The 13,746-nt window shown below is 42.0% G+C and overlaps 1 pseudogene; it reads right to left on the bottom strand.

Moving 5' to 3' along the window:
* Nucleotides 1-11,405: 11,405 nt before the first annotated feature.
* LOC131013114 (auxin-binding protein ABP19a-like) lies at nt 11,406-12,179 on the bottom strand (annotated as a pseudogene).
* Nucleotides 12,180-13,746: the final 1,567 nt, after the last annotated feature.

A 13,746-nucleotide genomic window follows, 5' to 3' on the forward strand; every position in this document is an offset into this window, starting at 1 on the left:
GTTAATATCGCGTGTTTATGAAACTACTCGATATCTGCTTCCTTTCTTAGCTAGAATAAATTCTAAATTAAATCCGTAGATTTAATTCTTCATAAACCGGAATAAATTCACGACTCAAGAATAATAATAAAAATAGAAAAATAATTCTATTGTGATTAATAAATAACATGACTTCGCTAAGTCAGTTATGAATCTGAAATAATTATTGGCTTACTCAATAATTTTCATTGCGATTTTATTTACGCGAAACTACTGACTTGGTAATAAAATAATAATCCTGCTTAATTAGAATATAATCCAGTGTCATAAGCTGAATTTAAATAATAAATAATTACTGGGCCTGATTTACTGAAAGATGAAATAATAATTATCGTATTACTGGATTTAAATATAATAAAAGAGCGGGTTGTTACATACTACCCCTCTTAACAAAAATTTCGTCCCGAAATTTGCATACCTATGTGAAAAGTTCTGGGTATTTTTCTTTCATCTGGTCCTCAAGTTCCCACGTTGCTTCTTCCGGTCCATGGTGTCTCCACAGTATTTTGACTGACGCGATCGATTTATTCCTTAACTCTTGCACCTTTCGGTCCAAAATGGCTTCAGGTTTTTCCTCGTACGTCAAGTCTGGGTTAAGAATCATTTCATCTTGGTGAATCACGTGTTTGGGGTCAAACACGTACCGTCTCAGCTGTGACACGTGGAACACATTGTGGACGTTTCCAAAGCTAGGTGGCAGTGCCAACCTATACGCTACGGGACCTATTCTTTCAAGGATCTCATAAGGTCCTACAAAACGGGGTCTCAACTTACCCTTAACACCGAATCTAACGATCCCTTTCGAGGGTGATATTTTAAGGAAAACCTTGTCTCCAATCTGAAATTGTAGTTCAGTTCGTCGGGTATCAGCATAAGACTTCTGTCTGTCCTGGGACCTCTTTAATTCTTGCTCTAATCTGGCGGATGGTCTCAATCATCTCGCTTACTGCATCTGGCCCAAGGATTTTTCTTTCACCCACTTCATCCCAGTAAAGTGGTGATCTACACTTCCTTCCATACAGCGCCTCATAAGGTGCCATATCAATGGTTGCCTGGTAACTATTGTTGTAGGCGAATTCGATTAACGGCAGCACTGATTCCCAACTTCCTCCTCGGTCTAGCACCACTGTCCTCAACATATCTTCAAGGGTCTGAATTGTCCTTTCTGATTGTCCATCTGTTTGAGGGTGAAAGGCGGTGCTAAAGTTTAATCTCGTTCCCAACTCTTTCTGTAAACTGATCCAAAATCTAGAAGTAAATTTTGAATCTCTATCTGAAGTAATGGATATTGGTATTCCATGTAGCCGTACAATCTCACGAATGTACAGTTGGGCTAGTTTCTCCGATCCATGGGTAATTGGAATCGGTATAAAATGAGCGCTCTTCGTGAGACGGATCTACTATTACCCAAATAGATGTGTTGCCCCTATTTGTCTTGGGTAGACCCGTCACGAAATCCATCGCTATGTGTTCCCACTTCCATTCTGGGATTTCCAATGGCTGCAATTTCCCATATGGTCGTTGATGTAAAGCTTTCACTTGCTGGCATGCAAGGCAACGCTCTACAAACGAGGCTATGTCTCGTTTCATCCCGTCCCACCAAAACTTCTATTTTAGATCTTGGTACATTTTGGTACTTCCGGGATGAGCGGTATAGGGCGTGTCATGAGCTTCACTCATGATCTCGTTTCTCAGTTCCTCGTTATGGGGAACACACAATCTTTCTTCAAAAAGAACTGCGTTATCCGTTGCCTCTTGGTAGCCTCCTGGCGTGCTTGTTCGGATCTTGAGACGAACTTTTTCCAAGCTCTCATCCGCTCTCTGGGCACTGACGATCCTTTCTCTGAGGTCTGGGACGGCTACTAGAGTTGCAATAATTGCTCTTGTCGTTGCCGGTGGCTGAACCACTTCTATCTTCAATTTGTCAAAATCCCTTACAAGCGTGTCCTCTTGAGTGAGAAGAAGTCCTAACTCGGATTGAGTTTTACGACTTAAAGCATCAGCTACTACATTAGCTTTTCCCGGGTGGTAGTTGATACCGCAGTCGTAATCTTTTACGAGTTCGAGCCATCTCCTCTGTCTCATATTCAAATCTTTCTGCTCGAAAAAATACTTAAGGCTTTTTGTGATCAGTGAAGATTTCACATCTAACTCCGTATAGATGGTGTCTCCAAATTTTCAAAGCATGCACAATTGCTGCCAGTTCCAGATCATGAGTGGGGTAGTTCAATTCATGTGGCCTTAGTTGTCGCGAGGCGTAGGCAATGACCTTTCCTTCTTGCATCAACACACAACCTAGCCCATTTTTGGACGCGTCTGTGAAGATCACGTATTCTTTATCGGCCGCTGGAAACTGCTAGCACTGGTGCAGTTGTCAATTTCTTCTTCAGCTCTTGGAAGCTGGCTTCACACTCTTCGTTCCACTTATACTTGATTCCTTTGCGAAGTAATTGTGTCATTGGTCTCGCTATTTTAGAGAATCCTTCGATGAATCTCCGGTAGTATCCTGCCAAACCTAAGAAACTTCGGATTTCATTAGGTGTGGTTGGTGATTTCCACTCGCACACTGCTTGCACCTTGGCGGGGTCCACCTTGATTCCATCTGCTGATACGATGTGCCCTAGAAACATTACTTCTTTCAACCAAAATTCGCACTTGCTGAATTTGGCGAACAACTTCTCTGTCTTTAATGTCTCCAGGATGATTCTTAAATGATTTTCATGCTCTTGGTCATTCTTAGAATAGATGAGGATATCATCTATAAACACTAAGACAAATTTGTCTAAGTATGGATGGAAAACTCGATTCATGAGGTCCATGAATACTGCCGGTGCATTGGTTAGACCAAATGGCATGACAACGAATTCATAGTGACCATATCTTGTGCGGAAAGCGGTCTTAGATATATCCTCTGGTCTGATCTTCAGTTGATGATACCCAGACCTTAAATCTATTTTTGAGAATACACTGGCTCCTTTGAGTTGATCGAACAAATCATCTATCCTTGGAAGAGGGTATTTGTTTTTAAGCGTCAGTTTGTTCAACTCTCGATAATCAATGCACATTCTCATGGTTCCATCTTTCTTCTTGACAAAGAGTACAGGCGCTCCCCAAGGCGAGACACTGGGTCTGATGAAACCCAAGTCCAAGAGTTCCTGTAGTTGCACCTTTAATTCTTGTAGTTCCTTTGGGGCCATCCTGTACGGTGCCTTTGATACTGGGGCAGATCCAGGTTCTAGATCAATGGTGAAATCTAGTTGCCTGTCTGGAGGTAGTCCTGGCAATATTTCAGGAAAAACTTCTGGAAAGTCTCGTACTATTGCCACATCTTCCACCTTCTTGTCTTCACTAGCTTCCCCGTTTAGGTAGACGAGATAAGCTGTGCTTCCTTCCTTCATCATCTCTTTTCTGGCTTGTAATGCGGATATCACTGGTACTCTTTTCTTCATACCTATGCCGTGAAATTCCGTCGGTTCCTTTCCAGGTGGTCGAAGAGAAATTTTTCGTTCACTACAAAGGATGGTGGCGTGATTCTCAGCTAGCCAGTCCATTCCTAAGATCATATCTACGTCCCACATGAGCAGAATATTAAGATTGTTCGCTACCATCTTAAGTTCTCCTATTTCAAATTCTACGTTCGAGCAAACATGTGTGGTGGTAGATCTTTCTCCTGAGGGTGTAGTGATTCTTAAGGCACACTTAGCTCGTTCTGATTCGATTTCTACGGTATCTACGCAAGGGGCAGATATAAAAGAATGCGAGGCACCAGTATCGAACAGAATCATTATGGAAAAAACCTTTAAGCTTGCCCATACCTGCCAGGTTTCCCTGGTTTTTCTCGGGCTGGTTTTTGGGTGAGAGCAAAGGCTCTCGCCTGCTGCGGCAATGGTTGTTGCCGCCTCTGTTGCTGTTGGCCGCTGTTGGTTCTTGTGTTGGTATTGCTGCTGGTATGGCTGTTGTTGGCGGGGCTGGTATTTGCCCTTGAACTGCTTGCAGGGGCTGGGCATAAGTGGCCCTGATTGCCGCTGCCCTGCTGTTGTTGGGGCATTGTGAGGAGTAGTGGCCCTTCTGGCCACACGTGTAGCAACTGTCAGTTCCAGCCTTACAGACACCACGATGTGGTTTGTGGCATTTTGGACAAAGGGGAACTTCATTTTGTCTTTGGCTGCCTCCAGCCGGGGCAGGACCCTGTTGCTTCCCTTGTCCTTGTTGCTGATATTGTCCCAACGGCGCATTTCCTTGCCATGGCCTCTTGTTAGTCTGGTTTTCATTTCCTCTATGGTCGTTCCAGTTGCGCTTCCCTTTAAAGTTCTGAGGGCGTGCAGGTGGGTTGGCTGGCGCTGAGGTCTGTGATGGAGCCAACCTTTCTACTTGGCATCGCAGCTTCGATGTCCAGTGCCCTGTTCAAAGACTCAGTGTATGAGAGTCCACCATGACTAGCTAGAGTCATCCGAATCTCGTGCCTCAGACCGGCACAAAATTTCTCCGCCATTTTCTCATCAGTATCCACCTGTTGTGGAGCATAACGCGATAGATCGCAGAACTCTCTGTCATACTCTGTCACCGTCTTCTTCCCTTGTTTCAGGCTATAGAACTCAGCCTCCTTCTTCTTTCTGTAGCTCTTGGGAATATACTTATCATATAATCCCTGTCTTAAAGTCTTCCCAAGTGTATGCTGCCCATTGTTCGGGAGTCAGAGTCTTTCGGCGGGCTTCCCACCAAAAGTCAGCCGATCCGGCTAGTTGGAAAGACATACACGAGAGTCGCTCCTCTTCTGTGCAGTGTAGGAAAGTGAAGATACGCTCCAAGGCGCGTATCCAAGCTTCGGCCTCGGCTGGGTCGCCTGTCCCAGTGAATGTGGGCGGATTCTGTCGAAGAAAACAGTTCTTCAGTCCTTCTAGCAGGGGGTGGAGGGGGTGGGGTAGGTTCCCTGTCGTTTCGTCGTCCCTCAGGTATTTCATCACGATTTCCATTGTTGTTAATGTTCCTCCTAGCTGGGCGACCCTCGTTTAGGCTGGCATTCTGTACAATACAAACACCCATTTTAACGCATTCTATACAGGAGTTCTCTAAGGCAATTAATAAAGAACTGTTTGTCAAATTTAACTTATCATAACTACAAAAAATATAACAGGATCTGTTGCATGACACGAGTCACATTATTCAAAGTTACTACATTCTTAACTGACTCGTGAAGAATAGAACCCGTAGAGAAACATAAAATATATACGAGATCGTCGCAGAAAAGCCCATGCTAGGGTCATATATATATATCATGGAATATTGCCTCAATCGAGGGCTTTTACATCGTCAACCCAAAATGTAAGTAAAGTCTATCTAGTACTCCCTATGATGTATCGGCTTACGAGTTAAGTAATCACAAAAGGGTTTTTATTCGCGGAATGTCCTAGAGACCAACATTTCCGTACTAATGCTAGCTAGAAAACAACATAATAAAACATAGTCATTGGAACGAATTATCGTTTCGGAGTACAATCCACAAGCTAAAAACTATCAAATCTGTGAACTCTGAGTCGCGGTACGACTGCTCCTCGGTGACGCCAGGGGGTCCTCTTCTGGATCCCTCGGGGTCCTCCTCCTCATCCTCCTCGGGGTCCCTCCTCATCCTCGCCCGGCTCCCAGCTGGGCAACGGAGTCTCTCCCTGGCCCTCGCCTGTCTCCTGCATGATCCTGGGCTGAGCGGAAGATATCGTCCACAATCTCACGGATCGGATCGTCTCTGGTGCTGATCCTGGCGTGGCACGAGGCTTGATCGGAGCTGGAGTTGGCACGGGTTCAGGACGAGTAATCCTCATCGTACCATACTGTGCTGTATCGTCATCCTCCTGCATAGGTGTATTTGGCCCCTATTCTATAGAAACTCCCTCATGTTTGGCCATGACCCTGTCGACATTCTGCCATGGCAGCCGCAAACACTTGCGTCTATCGTAGGTATCAATGGAGTGGTGGAGGTAGTAGTAGCTCGGATCAATGAGTCAGGAGGCGATGGAAATCCCTGCGAGCCCGTGGACGAGAAGGGCCTGTCTCGTCAATCGTGCCTACCACGGCGCCCTAGAACTGAGGCACGTGGTGGAGAATCTCGTGGCAAGGCCATCGGAGACGCAGGGGTAGTAGCGGGTGTCCTCCGCTGGCAAAGGCGTCCCCACTTGTACGTAGTCTCCCGGCAGGATGTAGGGCCCTAGAGGGAGCGCGGCCCCACAAAGTGAAACAGATCTGAAGCTCCGCAATAAAGCTAGGGAAGTCTCCCATGAGGTCGTGGTAATCTCTCGGCGAAAGATGTAGTGGGCAGAGAATCTGCCTAGCCCATCCCTGCCAATTCGGAGGTAACAGTAAGATCAACCTCTGGATACCGTCATACCCTGATACTCCATGTGCACTCGCCTCGACCCAGTGTCTGTGAAAACCTGCGAGGAACTGTCCGAGGTTATCCCCGTGACATGGAGCATAGGTGCGGTAGGACTGCTCGACCTCCTCTGGTCTAGCCCATGGGGGCAGTGGTCGTCGTCGGGTGAAAACAGTCCCTCGCCATCTAACAAAGGAAGTTCTATCGTCAAAAGTAGCACATGACAAGTAACCTAAGCGATAAGGTTCTAAATATCTAAAATCAGGAAAACAAGTTCGGTTCAATAACCATAACGTGCAAAAATACCTCATCATCTATCTAAATATAGCATTTACACAAGCCATACAGGTTCTTAATACTTAATCACAGATTACCAATTCGACTATCGTATAGTTCTAGTGGTCGTTGTTTCCGAACTTAGGGCTTGTTATGTGATGATGATATTTTCTTAAATCTAGCAACGAGCACTCAAAGTTTCAACAAAATAAGTTCAAAAGGCCAAGCTAATTCGAGATTCATCGTAAAAAAAAACACCTCGAATATTTAAGTTATGCCCATGCCATCAACGTACTATTGGCGTTCGTTACGCTGCTCAATCTTCATGCTCGTGGTTTCATCATGCGACCCTTCGTGTGAATTCTTCTTTCTCTATTTCGACCATCATTGTCGATGTCATCGTAACATGAAGAAAAAGTTAGGCATCTCTCCCTAAGTTCTCTTCTATGTTCCGTCGTGGAAAGTGAGCATATATAACTTAACAGTTCTAAGTTCTTGTGATTCATACCATAGTCATACTTATTCATGCTTCATACATTTCAAGAAATTAACTTAATTAAAACTTGAAAGTACTTACCATAACCTCCGTTGAGCGTGACGAGATGTAGTGCCAAGCTTTTGTCAACTAGTTCAAAGTGTATTACTTACTTAATCTAGACTCAACTTAGAAGGAATGATTAGTACTCAGAGCAAAAGAAATGCTCTGATACCATTCTGTCACGACCGCACTTGCTAAGGATAGCAAATTCGGGGAAACCGCGACTAAGGGAGGGGATTTAGGAGCGGGATTTAGAAAGGGGCATATTCGGTTTCTTGATGACTCGACTTGTATAAGAAATCAATCGAAATATCTAGATATCAATGAAGGCCACAAGGGGACCGTACATAATATTATCCCAAAACTGGGGTACTCAATGGTTTTAGTACATTATTAAATAATACATATTGTTTGACAAATGACATAATATCTTAAACTAATCAGTGTTCGCAGCGGAATAACAATAACTTGAGTATATGTATGAAGACATATACTCACTCTGAGGTTCTCGTCCTAAATTGACAAAAGCTCCGCTTGCACACTACAATCCTCGATCACAGCTCAACCTGCACATTTAAAATACATGCAGGGCTAAGTACAAAGTACTTAGTGGACACTTGCCGAAATTTACATACATGCATAATATTTTATTGTCAAGCCTTTCAACAGTAGTAATATACGAGGGTTTTCCTTTAAAGACTCGTATTTACCAAACATAATATCATTTCTTTCATCAATAACCCGCGCAGGTATTTTATATCATTAATCACCATATCAGTAACTCGTGCCGAGAGGGAGGCCTCCCTCTACGGACACTATGATCGGCCAACCCGCTAGATGACTCACGATCACAAGGGTGTACACTAATTCCGAAGGGATTTGCGGTCCCATCCAGAATCCGAATTCGATTAACATCAGATAGGCAATTAATAATAAAAACATAAAGCATTTAGGCATTGACAATATCATTCAAAATTCATAAGCATAAATTCTTAACAATTCTACTATATGGTTTTAGTTTATACGTAAGAAAGCCTACCTGAATAGTAGACTCACGGTTTAGCTCTAACTCTGGTGCTTGACCTTTAATCCGAGAAAATAAAATAAGATTCTAATTCTCGAAAAATCTCAATAAATGAGGATGCGTGAAATGATTATGCATGACTCATATTCCTTTAATTAAATTATGAGATGCTAATCCATTTAAGGAAATAAAGCTCGTCTTATGAGGTCGGATTATTAATATTTAATAATCTACTCATCTTAAAAATAATCTAATTCACTTACTAATTAATAATTAGTAAGTCTTAAAATTTTCTCTAATTAAACTTAATAGAATAATTATGAAGGCCCAATAGGAATTTAATTCGAGCCCAAATGAATAAATTCAAAGCCTAATGCATAAATAATGTTAGGCCCCAACATCAATTAAATAATAGGAGCCCATTTAAATAAATTTGAAGCCCATAAGAAAAATAATAGGAGCCCAAGGGAAAACCCAAAATGAAAGCCCAAAGTTTCACAAAATATTAAGCCTCAAACAATATAAATTCGGCCCACCTAACTCAAAAATCGGCCCACCTAAACTCAAGAAATCGGCCCAAAGAATTAGCATTTGGCCCAACTGAATTAGGCCCAGAAAATAAAGCCCAAAACCTCTCTCTCTTTCCCACATTCGTTCCTCTCTCTCTCTCTAATATTTCTCACTTCCGTCTCCATCTTTCCCAGAATCGAGTTCTCTCCCTTCTCACTTGAGTCCGCCCCCCCCTTTCTTCTTCTTCACAAGGCGAGGAGCGCCGTGTTCCTGCTGCTCCGGCGACTCACGGCGAGGTCGCCGCCGCGGTTCTCCCTCTCTTCACTCGATGCTGCTCAACATCTCTCTCTCGCTCGATCTGCTGCTCAACATCTCTCTCTCGCTCGATCCAGCCGTCGCCGCCCCGCGTCCTGGCCGTTCCAGTCGCCGGCGTCGCTCCGGACCTCGACCGGTCTGCTCCTTCGTCTCCTCTCTCTCGATTCGAAGCATCGGTGGAGAGCCCTAGCCCTAGTTCATCTCCTTCTAGAAAATCCCGCCGTGGCCGTGGGTTCTGTAAATCCGGCGATTTACAGTCGTCGTTCGTCACCGTTCATCCTTGTCTCTCAAAATCGACTGACGCCAGAAAGAAAATCCAAAACGAAAAGCATGTTGAGCCCTAGCATCCTCTGTTGCTGCTGTTCGGGTAATGGCGAGCCGGGGAGTCCGCCGTTGCCCCTCCCCTTCCAGCGTTTCTCCGAGTTCTGAAGCCGGTGAGAACTCCATCGTCGCGTCGTCGTCTCGGTTCGACTGAACAGGGCCGCGTCCCTCCGTCGATGCCGCTGCTGTCAAGGTCTGGTTCCCATCGTGCTAGAGAAGCTCACCCCTCCGTCATCTCCTCGACTCGATAGGGCAGGACAGAGTTCGATGCTTCCCTATAAGCTAATCATATACTAGTCTCCTTTTTGACATCATTAACTTCGTCTTAAAAGGTGATTCACGATTTGAGTTTCATGTGTAAGTGAGTGATCCTAACAGTGAGTCTGCCTCTTTTTTTTTATATGCGTTCATTACAGTTAAGAGTTGAAAAGGTTCCCTTATTCAGTGCGTCTACAGGTCTGATGTTCTACATAAATCTTATGAAATTTGTGATCATGCTCATTCTCTACTGCATTTCTAATCTATAAAGTATGCTCTACTGGGATGTGATATATGTTATAGAATCAATACCTTGAATGTTTGTGTTGGTTGTTGAATGAACTGAGATAACTGGCAGGTTTTGGCAGAGTAATGAATAAACGATCTCTTCTCCTCACTTCTTCAAGTGTTAAGGTGTTACTGGAATGGCTTGAGGATACTTGGCAGAGCACCGAATGAAGAGTAGTGCAGTGTGGAATGGGAATGAAATGAAGATAATAGCTGCTGAAATCTGAAACCACATGAAGGTGTTCGGAGTGTGAAAATTTTGCAAATATGCTGCTGGAGCTGGAGTCCAAAAGGAGTATCACATAGGGCTGTGAGCTGGAGTCAAAAAAAAATATTACATAGGCGTGGAGCTGGAGTCAAAAAAATGTCCAGAATAGATGGCTGAGCATGCTTAAGGGATAGCTGCAGATTTTTTCACACCACATACACTATTCCTTTTTTTTTTTAAGTGTTGGTAGATAGATAGAAAAATAGGGTTTTGTAAAGTGAAGTATAAACAGAAGCAATAATTCTTGTCTTGGGAATTTCTATACTGTAATTGTATTGCAATTTTTTTTAAATAAATCCAACTACCGGGTTTTGTTAATATCGCGTGTTTATGAAACTACTCGATGCTCTTCCTTTCTTAGCTAGAATAAATTCTAAATTAAATCCGTAGATTTAATTCTTCATAAACCGGAATAAATTCACGACTCAAGAATAATAATAAAAATAGAAAAAATAATTCTATTGTGATTAATAAATAAACATGACTTCGCTAAAGTCAGTTATGAATCTGAAATAATTATTGGCTTACTCAATAATTTCATTGCGATTTATTTTACGCGAACTACTGACTTGGTAATAAAATAATAATCCTGCTTAATTAGAATAATAATCCAGTGTCATAAGCTGAATTTAAATAATAAATAATTACTACTGGGCCTGATTTACTGAAAGATGAAATAATAATTATCGTATTACTGGTTTAAATATAATAAAAGAGCGGGGTTGTTACATTTTTCCATGATAGACTTAACATATAAGTCATGATAAGATTAATAGTGCAAATTAATTTATATGTTCTACACTTGAAATGTTTTCTTTTTCTATCAGAACTCATTCCAATTTATACACATATTGAGATAATTTTACATTCGTTGAATTAATAATTAATTGGAAACCGGTGACATGATACATGGTGTTAAGATGTAAAATCTACTTTGGTTTATCCACATTTTTCAATTATATATTGCATATAGTTGAGAATATATGCTCTTTCCCCGATCGATAAGTATGATTTATATATCCTAAAGAAACTATATACTAGATGGGTGCAAGAAAATGAGAAATAGCTAGTGAAATATGTATGAATTATGATCTCCTATTGCATATTATTACCGAATATTAGTACTGACTTTTATTTTATTAAATCATATTTCATTTGACTACTATTTAATTAATTATAATTAGATACTTTGGATCCCAATATATGACATACAAATGAGAAATTTTGCAACCTTAACAATAACAAAACAACAAACTTTTGAAAAAACCCAAATACAACTAAACAATGCAACCCAAATCTCACCCTCCAAAAAAAAAAAAAAAAAAGTGTTTGAAAGCTGATCATCCAGTCCCACCGAGCACAGATTTCAATTTCTTGACCTGCGCATCGTCAAGGAACGTGGTCTTCTCCACCAACATCGACGGCAAGTCGTTGGCGAAGAGCGCGAAGTCCGTGATCTGCAGGCCGGGGTTGGCGCTGCCGAAGCTGGCGAACGCCACCGCCTTCCGCCCGCCGCCGTTGATCTGAAAATGCAGCAGGCCCTGCGGGAACACCATCAGGTCACCCTTCACGAGCTTCTTCACGTACACTTGGTTCGCGAACGACGACACGAAGCCGGCCACGATGGTGCCCTTCACCACCAGGAGGAGCTCCGACGCGCCGGGGTGGGTGTGGAAGGGTACCACGCCGCCGGGGGCGAGGTCGAGGCGGGCGATAGGCCGAGGCCGTTGAGCCCCGGGTACTGCGCGTCGAAGGCCGGGGTGACGGCGGCGCTGATGATGTTGGTGGTGTTGCCGCCCTTGCGGAGGCCGGTGAAGACGAAGTCGGCGGTGGTGACGTTGGCGGCGCTCTTGCAGGAGTAGCCGGCGGGGCCGGGCGGGAGGGTGAGGTCGGCCACGCAGAAGTCCTGCACGGATGCATGGGAGGTGAGGAGGAGAGAGAGGGAGAGAGAGAGGAACAATGCTGTTAGCTTCTGCATTTTGATGTTTATGGTTGGTTTGCAAATGCAGGCAGACCATATTAATTTATATAGACAGAGTTGGAGCACTTTTTCGATTAATGGAAGTGCAACCATAGCCACATGTTGTTTATGTGAAGAAGATCAACTCTGGATTGATCAAATACGGACACAAATTCTCTTTTCTTGTATTTTTTTTCCATTAGACAAATTTGAGATATCGTTTCTTTTTCGAATGTTCGTAATTGTGTTCCGTAGTTACGTAGAGTGTATTCGAATATACTCAGCTATTTAAGTCACGAATTTGGCGACTCACTTTAAACTAAAGTTGAAGATATGAGATATATAGATAAAACTTCTAAAATTTGATCATGCATGGTATATATATATATTATTATTGCTCATGAATGCTTGGGTACAATATATATGTTGGAGTTTACTCAACATTCAAGATAAAATGATGACTAGATTCTTACAATGTGATCAATTGGACATTGCAAATTTAAATTTCATTGATTATAGCTAGGTTCTACTCTACAAGAAATGCATGCTTCAATATTATCGAGTAACGACTGCGTCATCGTATCCTTACTAACTATACCCTCATAAATAATTAACATTCGACATCATAAATTCTGCTTCTTGTATAGTATATTTTCTTTTCTTGCTGGATTGGGCAAGTTGAGAAAGAGAAGTGGTCCAAAAACAGCACATGGAGAGGAGAAAATGGAGAGCAGAAGAAGACAGGAAGACAGCTAGGAGTGGAAAAATAAATGCTAGGAAGAGACAATAATTTGACAATCATATCAAAGCTTCTTACAAGTTAGAAATGTTATGTGGTCTGCAAGAGTTGCCTTTTTGGCTGACGCTTATGATCATATGCCACTCACATCATCATTGGAGGAGCCACCAACAAAGCTTAATTTGTTTCAACTTTCATCCTCAACATCTGCAATTTGAGTTTGATTTCTTCGTTTCTCATATTTATTTGTCAACTTAAACTCAGTTTGATGGTTAATGTTATGTCAAATCATAAATCTATTTTAAAGAAAGCGGTGCATGGGTGGTCCAATGTTACTTATATGCAACTTTAAGAAGATGAACCCCAAAAGGCAAAAGGAGTTGAGAAATACTTTTTATTCACCTCATGGGATGCATTGGATTTGGATGCACACATTTGTAAATTTGTATGTATAGAAAATTTTCTAAAAGCTTAAATTTGTACAAATGAAATAACGAATATAACATTTGGAGAAAAAATAACCAATAGAAAGCGTACAAAACGATTATACAGGTAAAAAACCATTTACTCAATGTTAATCAATAAAATTAATATTCCTTGAACAAAAAGACCTATAGGATAATGTAATTTTATTCGTTGTAGAAAGCATAGCATTGTAACAACCTTAATTATAAGTAAAAAAATCATAAAATTAATTATAAGTAAAAGATAGCATAAGTATAAGATCATCGATCTTTAAACCTGAATAACATAATGCAAAACAATACAAACCCAAATACTTATTCTCACTGTCATTCACTTGTTTCAATGTATGTGTACGCTTTATCTAACTTGGCATAAGTCTTG

This window comes from Salvia miltiorrhiza, chromosome 2 (assembly GCF_028751815.1).
Source record: "Salvia miltiorrhiza cultivar Shanhuang (shh) chromosome 2, IMPLAD_Smil_shh, whole genome shotgun sequence".
Lineage (NCBI taxonomy): Eukaryota > Viridiplantae > Streptophyta > Magnoliopsida > Lamiales > Lamiaceae > Salvia > Salvia miltiorrhiza.